This window comes from Suricata suricatta, chromosome 9, assembly GCF_006229205.1.
Source record: "Suricata suricatta isolate VVHF042 chromosome 9, meerkat_22Aug2017_6uvM2_HiC, whole genome shotgun sequence".
Taxonomy (NCBI): Eukaryota; Metazoa; Chordata; class Mammalia; order Carnivora; family Herpestidae; genus Suricata; species Suricata suricatta.
Window position 1 is genome coordinate 69,626,836 of NC_043708.1, and position 13,113 is coordinate 69,639,948.

Genomic DNA, 13,113 nt, shown 5'->3' on the forward strand with positions numbered 1-13,113 from the left:
CTCAACATGTCTCCAGAGGCAAGGGAAACAAAAGCAAAATGAACTGTTGGGACCTCATCAAGATAAAAAGCTTCTGCATGGTGAAGGAAATAATCAGCAAAACTAAAAGGAAACCAACAGAATGGGAGACAATATTTGCAAATGACAATTTGGATAAAGGGTTAGTATCCAAAATCTATAAGGAATTTATCAAACTCAACACCAAAAAAACACATAATTCAGTGAAGAAATGCAAAAGACATGAATAGACCCTTCTTTAAAGAAGACATCCAGATGGCTAACAGTCACATGAAAAAATGCTCAACATCACTCATCATCAGGGAAATACAAATCAAAACCACAATGAGATACCACCTCACACCTGTGAGAATAGCTAAACTTAACAACTCAGGCAACAACAGATGCTAGCAAGGATGTGGGAAAAGGGGAACCCTTTTGCACTGCTGGTGGGAATGCAAACTGGTGCAGCCACTCTGGAAAACAGTATGAGGGTTCCTAAAAAAACTAATAATAGAACTACCCTCCAAGCCAGCAATTGCACTACTAAGTATTTATCCAAAGGATACAGATGTTCTATTTCAAAGGAGCACATGAACCCCAATGTTTACAGCAACACTATCGACAATAGCCAAAGTATGGAAAGAGCCCAAATGTCCACTGATAGATGAATGGATAAAGAAGATGTGGTGTGTATATATATACAATGTAGTATTACTTGGCAATCAAATTAAATAAAATCTTGCCATTGGCAGCAACATAGATGGAACTAGAGTGTATTATGCTAAGTGAAATCAGTCAGTCAGAGAAAGACAAGTATCTTATGACTTCACTCATATGAGGAATTTAAGATACAAAACAGATGAACATAAGGGAAGGAAAGCAAAAAGAATATAAAAACAGGGAGGGAGACAAAACATAAGATACTCTTAAATACACAGAACAAACTGAGGGTTGCTGGAGGGATTTGGGGTGGCATGAAGGGCTAAATGGGTGAGGGTCATAAGGAGGACACTTGTTGGGATGAGCATTGAGTGTTATATGTAGGGGATGAATCACTGGATTCTACTGGAATCATTATTGCACTAAATGCTAACTAACTTGGATGTAAATTTAAAAATAATAAATAAATAAACGTTTTGCAGTTTTGTATTCTCAAACATAGTTTTTAGTTTATCTTATTATGATTTTTTTTTTTTAGTGCCAGGTGTTTATTCTCCCCCACACGTGGGATTGCTCACATACACAACACACACAGGTGTTGGCACCATGGGAGAGAACGGCACCGCTGGCCTCTGAGGGGACAACAGGACTTTGTCTCAGCGCTTGGCGTCATGGTGCAAGACAGGAGAGGAGGATGGCTTCTCTCTCCTGCCCTCACTGGGGACTGAGCAGGGGACCCATGAGCAAATTCCACCTCTTCCACCTCTCAGCCAAGGAGGAGCCACCTTGGTGACATGTTTAGTTCCAACCACTACAGTGGAGAAGGGATAGGCTTGGTCCCAACCGTCGCGGGGTAGTGTAAACGGTAAAGAAGAGGTATAGTTTGGCCACGAGGGGGCAGGTGACACCGTCAGAAGCATGTGTAGGGTGGGGGGGGGGCGGGGTAGAAGCACAGTCACTGGGCTTCTGAGCTACCTAGTTCCTGGCTTAGCAGGAAGAGGAGGGGAGATAGATGGGCTTATTGTTTGGCATTGATGATATCCACCAACTCAGGCTTGAGGGAAGCCCCGCCCACGAGGAAGCCATCCACATCAGGCTGGCTTACCAGCTCCTTGCAGGTTGCCCGGGTCACAGAACCTAGATGATACGGGTGCTCTGAGCCGCCGCATCAGAGACGTTGGACTTAAGCCATCCTCGGAGCTTTTCATGTACTTCCTGGGCCTGTTGGGGTGTTGCAGTCTTGCCAGTACCAATGGCCCATACAGGTTCATAGGCCAGGACAACCTTGCTCCAGTCTTTCACATTTTCTGCGATGACCTTGGTTTGCTCGAAAACGACCTTCTCAGTGATGCCAGCTTCCCTCTCATCTAGCTTCTCCTCAATGCAGGCAATTACTCCAAGTCCCTCCGCCAAGGCGTGGGCCACTTTCTGTCCAATCAGCTCATCTGACTCCCCAAAGACATGCCTTCTTTCCGAGTGCCCCAGGACTACCCACGTGGCTCCACAGTCTTTGATCATGCCAGGGCTGATCTCCCCAATAAAGGCTCCCTTAGTCATTTTGTAGCAGTTCTGCGCAGCCACAGCAATCTTGGAATCTAGCTTCTGCCAGGCAAAGTCGATGTAGGCGTGGGGGGTGCACAAACCACTTCGGTGTCGGCCGGCACCTTGGCCGCATTCAGGGTGGTGATGAGTTCCCCCAGGTTCTTCTTCCGCCCATTCATCTTCCAGATCCCCTCCACCCCCCACCCCACCCCCCGACGAAGAACTTCCTGGAGGGCGCCATGGCGCTGGAACTGACACACTGAAGGTCAGTTTCCTATTATGATTTGAAATAAGAATCTAATTTGTTTTTATGTGGAAAACCAATCATGCCATTTATTGACTTGTCCTTCCTTTCCTCCATTGACTTGTATAAGCTCATTTGTGTCATTTCCCAAATTTTCACCCACCTGAAAGTTTGTTTCTGGGCTCTCTATTCTATTCTATTGGTCTATTTGTCTATTTCATTTACCACAGCATTTTAATAAGTCTAGGTATACAGTAAGGCAAGTATCCGCATCTTTTTTCTTCATCAAATTGTTTTTGCTATTCTTGAAGTTTCATTCTTCCATATGAAATTCACTAAAAAAAAACTTTTGAAATTTTTATCAGAATTACATTGACTTCATAAATTAAAATGGAGACAAATGGACATCTTTGTGTTACCGAGCCTCTCCACACATAGGCTGTCTCCCTTCTTACTCAGATCTTCGTTTTATTCTTCAAAAATGTTTTATATGTTTCTCCATAAAGACAGAGCAAATACTGGGGCACTGGGTGGCTCAGTCCACTGAGTGTCCAACTCTTGATTATGGCTCAGGTCATGATCCCAGGATTGTGGAATCAATCCCCACATGGGGCTCTATGGTGGGCGTGGAGCCTGTTGAGATATTCTCTCTCCTTCTCCCTCTGCCCTTCTTCACCACTCGTGCTCTCTCTCTCTGTGTATATATATATATATTTTTTTTAAGAGCAAATTCTATGTCATTTTTATTCTTAGATATCTGATAGATTTTATGAATGGTAACTTTTTAATATTTCTAAGTTGTTATAATGTTGTAGGACATTACTGATTTTGCATGTTGATCTTGCAGCTAGCAAACTGCTGACTTATTTTATTCTAATATCTTGTCAAAGAGTTTATGCATCAGCAAATATTGAGTTTTTCTCTTTATGAATTCTTACATCTCACCTCCTCTTACTTTATTGTATTGATTAAAACCTCCAGTATAATACTGAATAGTAGGCGTGCTACAGGCATCCTTGTCTTATTACTGACTTCAATGAGAATATAGTTAGGATTCATTTTTAAATGCTGTTTATTATAGATGTTTGTTAGGATTCTATATTGGGTTTAGAAAATACCCTTTTAGTCCTAGTCTGCTAAGAGGTTTTTTTTTTTTTTCATTTTGAATTGATTTTCAAATTCTATAGAAAAAAATTTTTTTGCTTCTACCAAGATGATCACATGGATTGCTCCTTTGACCTTTTAAGGAACTGGATTATGGTGATAAATTTTCTGTTGGTGAGCATCCTTGTATTCTTGGGATAAATTCTACATGGCCATGATTTGTTTTGTATATACTGCTGCACCGAAACTGGTGAACAGCAGAGTCCTTATGTTGCAGTGTGCTCTGTAGTGATGGCCCTCAGCATCCCCTTCATACAGTAGCTTGGAAAAATATCAGAATTTAATTGCCATCAGATTTCAGTATGATAAAAGGACTTATCTGCAGAAAATAATGGAATGAATGGTAAGCCCTTTTATCTCTAACATTGAATGAGATCAATTTCCAGCTGCTCTCTATTTTGTATATACTGTATACTGCTATTACAACTTTGGGATGTTTACATCTATGTTCCTCATTGAGACTGGTTGATAATTGTTCTTATCCTGGTTTAGAATTGATTATTTAAAAACCAAATTGCAGGGGTGGCTCAGTCAGTTAAGCATCTGACTTAAACTCAGGTCATAATCTCATGGCTCTTGAATTTGAGTCCTGCTTCGGGTGAGCCTAGTTCTCTTCCCCTCTTTCTCCCTCTCTCTCACTGTCTCTGTCTTTCTGCCCCTTGTGGGATTCTTTGCCTCTCTCCCTCTCTCTCTGCCCCTCCCTCACTTGTGCCCTCTCTCTCTCTCTCTCTCAAAATAAAACAATCAAATGGAAACTTAGAATGCACAAAGCCACAAGAAAACATCAACTCCCACACTATGAATGAAAAAATAGAGATCATCTACAGAATCATAACTTTCCTAGACTTCATCAGGAAGCTGAGGCAACCATGCAAACTGAATTCTGAAGACTGAGAAGACCCTCGAAGGAAAGATGGGATACATGAACGGTTTTGCTTTGGTCAAAGCAGGGGAGGGAGACGCGGCCGCCGTAAGAGTAGGCAGGAAGAAAGCAGCTAAAATGTTAATGAATTCCTTAAATCCTAGTGTAGGCTAACATTTAAAACAAGGTTTCTCAGCTTTAGCACTATTGATATTGTGAGGAGGATAGTTATTTGTTAAAGTTTGTCCCAGGCATTGTAGAATATTTAGCAGGATTCCTGGCATCTACCTTCCAGATGCCGGTAATACCCACTCCCCTAGTTGTGATAATCAAAAATGTCTTCAGATATTACCAAATATCCCTCGGGGGGCAAAATGCCCCTGGTTTAGAACAATGGACACCCAGACACAGGGTGTCTCACAAGCTCTTTTCCAAAGGCCTTCACCTAGTACTGATATAAAGGACAGCCGCAGAGAGAACCCCAAATTAAAAAGCAGAGATTGTCAGATCTCTGACAAAACTAACACGTTATCTACCAGAAACTTATTCTAAAAACAAAGAGAAATGGTTTAAAAGTAAAAAGATGTAAAAGGGATATCATGCAAGCACTACTCAAAGGAAAGCTGGAGGAGCTATATTAGTATAAAAAAAAGTAGACTTCAGAACAAAGCCAAGGATAAAGAGGAACATTACATAATGAAAAAGGGATCGCGTTAGCAAGAAGATGTAACTGTCCTAAATGTGTATGCATCTAAAAACAGAACTTTAAGATAGATAAAGTAAAAACTGTTAGAATTAGAAGGAGAAATAGGATAATATGCATATATAGTTGAAGGCCTCAATACCCCCTCTTGATAATTGATAGAACAAGTAAACAGAAAATCAATGAGGATATGGAAGACCTGACCAATACTATCAACCAACTTGACTTTGTTGACATATATAGAAAGCTCTACGCAACAAGAGCAGAATATACATTTTTTTTCCCCAAGCACACATGAAACATTCATCATGATACACCATGTTCTGGGCCATAAGACAAATCCCAACACATTTAACGAGACTGAAATATTACAAGCATGTCCTCTGGCCTCGACAGGATTAAACTAGAAGTAAATAACAAAGGTATTTGGAAAATCTCTAAGCATCTTGAAATGAAACAACACTCTGCTAAATACCCACACATCAACAGTGATTTACAAGAGACATTAGAAAAATTTTAATTGATTGAAAATAAAAACACAAATATATCAAAATTGGGGGGATATAAATGAGTATAATAGTGCTCGCGCGCTCTCTCTCTCTCTCTTTCTCTCTCTCTCTCTCTCTGTGTGTGCCTCTCCTTCTCTCTCTGACTCTGTCTCTGTCTTTTCTCCAAAACAGTTTCTGTTTTCTAAAGAAAAAAGAAACAACAGTTTCTGTTTTTTTTAATGATCCATTTCTTCTTGGTAAAACATATCTCTAAAACCATCTTGTCCTGGTGCTTTTATTGGGAGAGGGCAGGAAGACAGAGTTTGATGAACTATTGATTCATTTTCTCTAATAATTTTTTATTTTTTTGAGTTTTCCTGATGGCAAATGATCTGTTTGGCAACCTCACTGATAAGGTTGCTCGTACATTTGCAATTTTAAGAAGGGAAGGTTACAAAGGGAAGAGACTCACTGCTGGACACCAATCCCCAGCAGCCTCTGTGGGATGAAAAGAAGATGAGGGGACTTTTGACTTCCCTTGACAGCTAAGCCTTGGAAGTGATCCCTTTCCCAAGAAAGCCTTGACCCATTCTAGGTGACATGGAAGTAAGTCATCCTCAGCCTTGACATACAATAGATGGGGACCAAGAATGAATACAGCTCACTAAGTACTATTTGTACATTCTCTCTTTTCCTTGATCACCTTTTTCATAGGTTTGTCTATTTTATTAGTCATTTTATTTATTTGTTTGTTTGTTTGTTTGTTTGTTTGTTTTTGAGAGAGAGACACACACACACTGAGTATGAGCGAGGTAGGGTCAGAGAGAGAGGGAGACACAGAAGCAGGCTCCAGGCTCTGAGCTGTCAGCACAGAGCCCGATGCAAGGCTTGAACCCATGAACCATGAGATCATGACCTGAGCTGAAGTCCGACAACCGACTGATCCACCCAGGCGCCCTATTAGTCATTTTAAAAGAACCATCCCTGGTGCACCTGGATGGCTCAGTCATCTGAGCACCCAACTCTTGATTTCCACTTGGGTCATGATCCCACGGTGGCATCGAACCCTGAGTGGGCTCCTGTGCTGAATGTAGACTGCTTGAGATTCTCTGTCTCCGTCTGCCCTTTCTCCCTTCCCCTGTGCTCACATGCTCATGTTCTCTCTCTCTCTCTCCAAAAAAAAAAATGAAAAAAAAAAGAATCAGCCCTTAGTTTTGCCAGTTATCTCTACAGGTTTTTTGGGTTTTTTTTTTTTTTCTCATTCTATGGAGACGGGAGGGTGATGGTGGTTTGGTGTAGCTGTTGTTTGGTTTGGTGGGTGGTTTGTCCTCAGACTCCCTCCCACTCCACTCCCCTAGCCTCTGGGTTCCCCTCCAGTGGCAACTAGTGTTACCAGTTGGTTTTTTACCTATCGTTTCAGCAAGATTTTGTGCATATATGAGCAACTACAGATATTTATAAATCATATTTGTGTAGCGGTAACTCCTTATTATAAAAGAATGGCATATTGTACACACTGTCCTATCCATTACTTTCTTCATTTAATAATATATACTGGAGATGATTAGGAATCACCACATAATGAGAGTCCTCATTCTTTTAAAAAAGTTTTTTTTAATGTTTATTTATTTTTGAAGGAGAGAGAGACAGAGTGTGAGCAGAGGAGAGACAGAGAGAGGGAGACACAGAATCTGAAGTAAGTTCCAGGGTCTGAGCTGTCAGCACAGAGCCCAATGTGGGGCTCAAACCCATGAACCTGGAGATCATGACCTGAGCCGAAGTCAGGTGCTTAACCAACTGAACCACCCAAGCGCCCCCTCATTCTTATTAATAGTTACATACGGTATTTGTATTTTATGACTATTCACTAAATTGTAATCAATCTTTTGTTTTGTAAGTAGTATAATTAATGGCCTTTTTCATACATCATTTTATTTATATCTGTAGAATAAACTAGGAGAAGTGGAATTGATGGGTCAAAAGGAATATGCTTGTGTTATTTTATTCCATATTGCCACTCGTCATTCACAGATGTTCTATCAATCTGCCCTACTGCTCACAACGTGTGAGGGGACCTGCGTCATCACACCCTAAACACTGGCTAACCTGGTGTCCAATCAACTTATTGGATCTATACCAATCTGATCATTTTTAAATGGTGAAGGTGATTAGAGGTACAGACTTCTAGTTACAAAATAAGTCATGAGGATGAAACGTACCGCATAGGGAATACAGTTAATAGCAGTCCAATAGTGAGGCGCCAGATGGTAGCCACACCCGTCACAGTGAGCTCTGCATAACGTACTGAATCATGCAGGCACTCTATAGTACACACGAAACTACCAAATCATCGACTGTCAACTATACTTCAATAATAAACATGTTTCGATAAATAAATTCAATAAGAATGGTATTTCGGCATAGTTGAAAACTACATTTCTGCACTGCTGGAATTGAGCATTTTCTGTGAACATCTACTCATATCCCTTGCCCATTTTTTTCCCAAGAGTTTCTGTCTTTTTCTTATTCATTTCTAGAGGTTCTTTATGCATTAGGATAATAAGGCCTTAGCCTATCTTATGAGCTACAAATACTTCCCTCCAGTTTGTTAGTTGTATTTTAACGTTACTTACAAATAAATAAAGCCCACTTGGTGGAGTCTTCCCTATATAATTACGTACTGTCATTTCTTATTCTCATTAATTCCTTGTTGTCTTAAATTTTCCGTGGTCTGACTTAATGTTGCTACTCTATCTTTCTTCGGTTAATAATGGGCCACTATATCTTTCCCAGCCTTATATTTACAACCTTTGCAACCACTTTTTTTTCACTCCACTTCTTGTCACCAGCATATAACTGGATTTTGCATTGCTTTATTTCATCCAATCTGTTAGTCTGAATAGATTAGTTTACCTGCTTGCAATTATCAGTAAATTTGGACTTATTTCTACCATATGTTACTGTGTTCTCTGTCATCTATATTAATTTCCTAAGGCTGCTAGAAGGAATTGCTTCAAAATGAGGTGAACTTTAAAAAAACAGAAATTTGTTTTCTCACAGTTCTCTCACAGTCAAGATCTCACACTTCGTGAGTTTGAGCCTCACCTCGGGCTCTGTGCTGACAGCTCAGAGCCTGGAGCCTGCTTCAGATTCTGTGTCTCCCTCTCTCTCTCTGCTCCTCCCCCACTTACTCTCTTTCTCTGTCTCTCAAAATAAAATAAAGGCCTAACAAATATATTTTTAAAAAGAAGCTTGTATGCTCTGTCGACTGAGCCAGCAGGGAGAACCTCTGTGCTACAACGTCTCCCATAGTGTCTTCCAATCCACTTATTTCTCTTTGACTTTTAATTTGCAAATGTTATTTCTTTTTTTCTAATTCTACTTTCAATATAGTAGTGATTAAGCATGATGGAATCAGACAGCTGCTCTGTTTTGAGTCCTTGTTCCATTAACAAAGCCCTGTTGAGGACTTGGGCAAGTCCTTTCACTGCCGTTTCCTCATCTGTGTATGGTAATAACACTTTCCCTACTCCATCGGCTTATTGTGCTAATTGAATGAGATTTGTTTGATAGCTTAGTATGTTTAAAAAGTCTCGATTTGTGCCTGGCCCTTATGACGTGCTCATTAAAGTTTATTTCTATTTCTAATTTTGCCGCATTGAAATCAGAGAATGTTAGGGCGCCTGGGTGGCTCAGTCGGTTAAGCCTCCGGCTTTGGCTCAGGTCAGATCTCACGTTCGTGGGTTCAAGCCCCGCGTCAGGCTCTGTGCTGCCAGCCAGCTCAGAGCCTGGAGCCTGCTTCAGATTCGGTGTCTCCTTCTCTCTCTGCCCCTCCCTCTCTCATGCTCTGTCTCTCTCTGTATCAAAAATAAATAAAACATTAAAAAAAAAAGTTTTAAAAAAGAAATCAGAGAATGTTGTTGCCTCTCTCTCTGGCAGAAAATTTTATTGACGTTTTGTCTGGAGCTTGACATTGTAAAGCATCCTGTGCATATATTCTTGAACTTTGGTTTGCAGAGGGAAGAGCCACAAACAAAGCCAGGACCAGCTCTCCCTCTAAGGACTGAAAACTGGACAAATTATTTTTAATGTATTTTAAAGTATCAGAAAGCCATCAAAAGCTACTGGCCTCAAATCCTAGGAGAGTGGGTAAATAAAACGTGAAATATACACATAGTGGAAAATTATGCAGTGTTAAAATGGAGCAAATAGAGCCATAAGTATCAGGATGGATAATTCAAAAACATTAAGTGAAAAGTACAGGATGCAAAATATTATATGTGGTATGATACTGATTATGCAAAACACCACACATATTCTGTCTATTTTCTGGGAGTACAAATATTCGAATAAAAAAAAATTTTTAAGACTGGAAGGCAAAAGTATGTTCATGAGTGTGATCCACTTGGGTATGAGGGATAGGAGATGGAGAGTAGGAGGGTGGTCAGAGAGGCTTTAGTGTGGCTGGATAAGCACAATGTGGTAAACATGGACAATGTTTAGGCTGGAATATTGTCCAGACTAAAAAGGAAGAAGATTCTGAAATAGGATGCAACATGGATGAACCTTAAGGACATCATGCGAAGTGAAATAAGCCAGTGACAAAAAGGCAAACTCTGTATGATTCCACTTATATGAGGTTCTTAGAGGAGTCAACTTCATAGAGACAGAAAGCACAGTGGTGATCGCCAGGGCCAGAGCGGGTATGGGAGTTGTTTAATGGGTACACATTACAAGATGAAAGGAGTTATGGAGAGGCGCCTGGGTGGCTCAGTGGGCTAAGTATCATGATCAGATCCTCTGTCCTCTTCTCTCTCTACCCCTCCCCTGCTCATGCACTCAGTCTCTCTCTCAAAAATAAAGAAACCTTGAAAAAAATTTAAAAACCTAAGAAAAAAAGAGACTTTAGCAGTATCTATAATGTCTTAATTTTTAAAAAACTAAAAAAAATTATATAAGACTAAAATGAGAATAGAATAAGACAAATAATTATGTTACACTTAGTTAATCTGTCAAGTACTGTTAGAAGAAGAAAAAGGGAGCGCCTGGGTGGCTCAGTTGGTTGAGTGTCTGACTTTATGTCAGGTCATGATCTCGCAGTTCATGGGTTAAAGCCTTGCATTGTCTGTCAGCCTAGAGCCTGGATCGTGCTTCGGATTCTGTGTGTGTGTGTGTCTCTCTCTCTCTCTTTGCCCCTCCCCTGCTCACACTCTGCCTCACTTTCTCTCAAAAATAAATAATAAAAACATTTAAAAAGAAGAAGCAGAAAAGAGGGATGACAAACTGAGCCCTTGGGGTGAGTTTGTCACACTCCCCATGGCCACCATCTACCCCTAGGATACCTCCGGGGCCATAGGGAGGTCCATCAGGTGCTGAACTCTGTTAATAACAGCTCCTGGGGCACCTGGGTGTCCCAGTCAGGTAAGCATCAGACTCTTGGTTTCAGCTCAGGTCCTGATCTCACAGTTGTGAGATGGAGCCCCATGTTAAGCTCTGCACTGACAGTGCGGAGCCTGCTAGGGAATTCTCTCTCTCCTCATCTCTCTCTGCCCCTTCTCCGCTCACTCTCTCTCAAAAATAAATAAATAAACACTTTTTTAAAAACGCTACATTTGTGAGGGCTTTTTAAGGGCCTTCTTTTATGTGTATTCAGGACTTTAGGTGTGTTATCTCAATTAATTCTCATGGCAGCCTTTTGAGTTTCATACTATTGTTATTCTCATTTGACAGGTAAATCTAAAGCTCAGTGAGGGTAAATTATTTGCCAAAGTGACAAAGCAAGTGAGCAGAGGAGCTTTGATTTGTATCCAGGCAGGTCTGACCTCAGAGCTTACACCCTTAACCAGGCTGCTGCAAAGCGTGTTTTCCAGTAAGCAAAAGGAAAATGTCCACACTCATATCGTGGTGGTAAGGGGTAATCCAAAGCAATAGATATGTTAAAAGCACATGGAATGTTTTGTTCATTAACATAACTGTGTCCTTACAACCAGAAAGATAAAACTTGCAATGACTGCCCTCTGAAATTTAAACCAGTGAAAAGAAATCTTTAATGGATGAGAGTAGCTATCTAAAGAATTCACTTTAAGGAACAGATCAAAGTCAGAACAGACAAGTCGATGCCAAACTTCAATCAAGATGTCTAGAGTGTCACATGAAGGCATAATTGATGAGAGCGATTTGGATTTTAAAATGTTTGTATTCTTTGATGTGTTGATTCTACCTTTGAAATCTATACTAGGGGCATAATACAACATAACTAAAAAGTTTTATCCATAAATATATTCACCAGAAAATGAATTTTAATAGTAAAAATGAAAAATCAATCTAAATATCCAACACTAGTGAAGTGGCTAGTGAAAAGGAAACCCATACAATAAAATTGTGAGCCTCACACACACATACACACACATATACACTTACACACACACACAAATGAAGAATTTGTTATTGTTTAACAATTTTATATGTACAAAGACAAACTGTAGGAGGAAATCCAGTCAATGTGCTATACAGAGACAGGGTTACCTTCCTGCTACAAATACAAATAGATACTGAATAGTGTGTAATAATATTAACAACATTTGCTGAAGAATAAAAGAAAGGAAACTAATAAGAGGAAATTTATTATTAAATAATAGGAAGTTCTAAAGTCCCAGAAAGAAATAAGGAACCCAAAGGCAGGGTGGTAAGAAAGATGAAGAAACTAGGGCAGTCAATGGAGTGTAGACCTGTAGATAGACCCGGAGGGTCCACGGCCTGGAGTTTTAATATTCACATGGGGTTGAAGATGAAGTCTCAGGTCCATGAAAGGCAGGACCTTGTCTCGGCTGGATGAATTCCTTCTAAAACAGAGGCTGAAGCAAGGATGAAAGAGCTGGAGACTTACTTGGTGTTATTAGTCAAGGTTCTTCAGAGAACAACCAGTAGGATGTATATCTATATAGGAAGTGATTTATTTTAAGGAATTGGCTCCTGTGGGGTGCCTGAATGACTCAGTGAGTTGGGCATCCAACTCTTGATTTCAGTTCAGGTCTCGATTCCAAGGTCATGGGATCCAGCTCCGCCATGGGCTCCACGCTGAGCATGGAGCCTGATTGAGATTCTCTCTCTCTCCCTCTGTCCCTTTACCCTGCTCTCACACACACACTCTCTCTCTCTCTCAAATAAATAAATTAAATAAATTAATATTAAAAATAAATTCATTAATTAAAAGGAATTGGCTCATGCAATGATAGGACTAACAAGTCCAAAATGGGCAGAATGGGCCAGCAGGCTGGAGGCCAGGGAAGCCAAATGATGCTGTGTTTGACATTTGAAGGCTGTCTGGTATAGAGTTTTTTCTTGTTTAGACAAAGTCATCCCTTTGTCCTCATCAGACCTTCAGTTGTTGGGACAAGACCACCCACATATGGAGGATGATGTGCTTTACCCAAAGTCCACTGAGTCAGAT

General features: G+C 40.4%; 1 long non-coding RNA gene and 1 pseudogene across 2 annotated transcripts in view; one reads left to right on the plus strand and one right to left on the minus strand.

The window, feature by feature from the left end:
* The window catches only part of LOC115300760, a 156,888-nt gene that overhangs the window by 137,957 nt on the left and 5,818 nt on the right, over nucleotides 1-13,113 (plus strand). The gene's annotated exons all lie outside the window — the stretch shown is intronic.
* Nucleotides 1,595-2,470, minus strand: LOC115300759 (annotated as a pseudogene).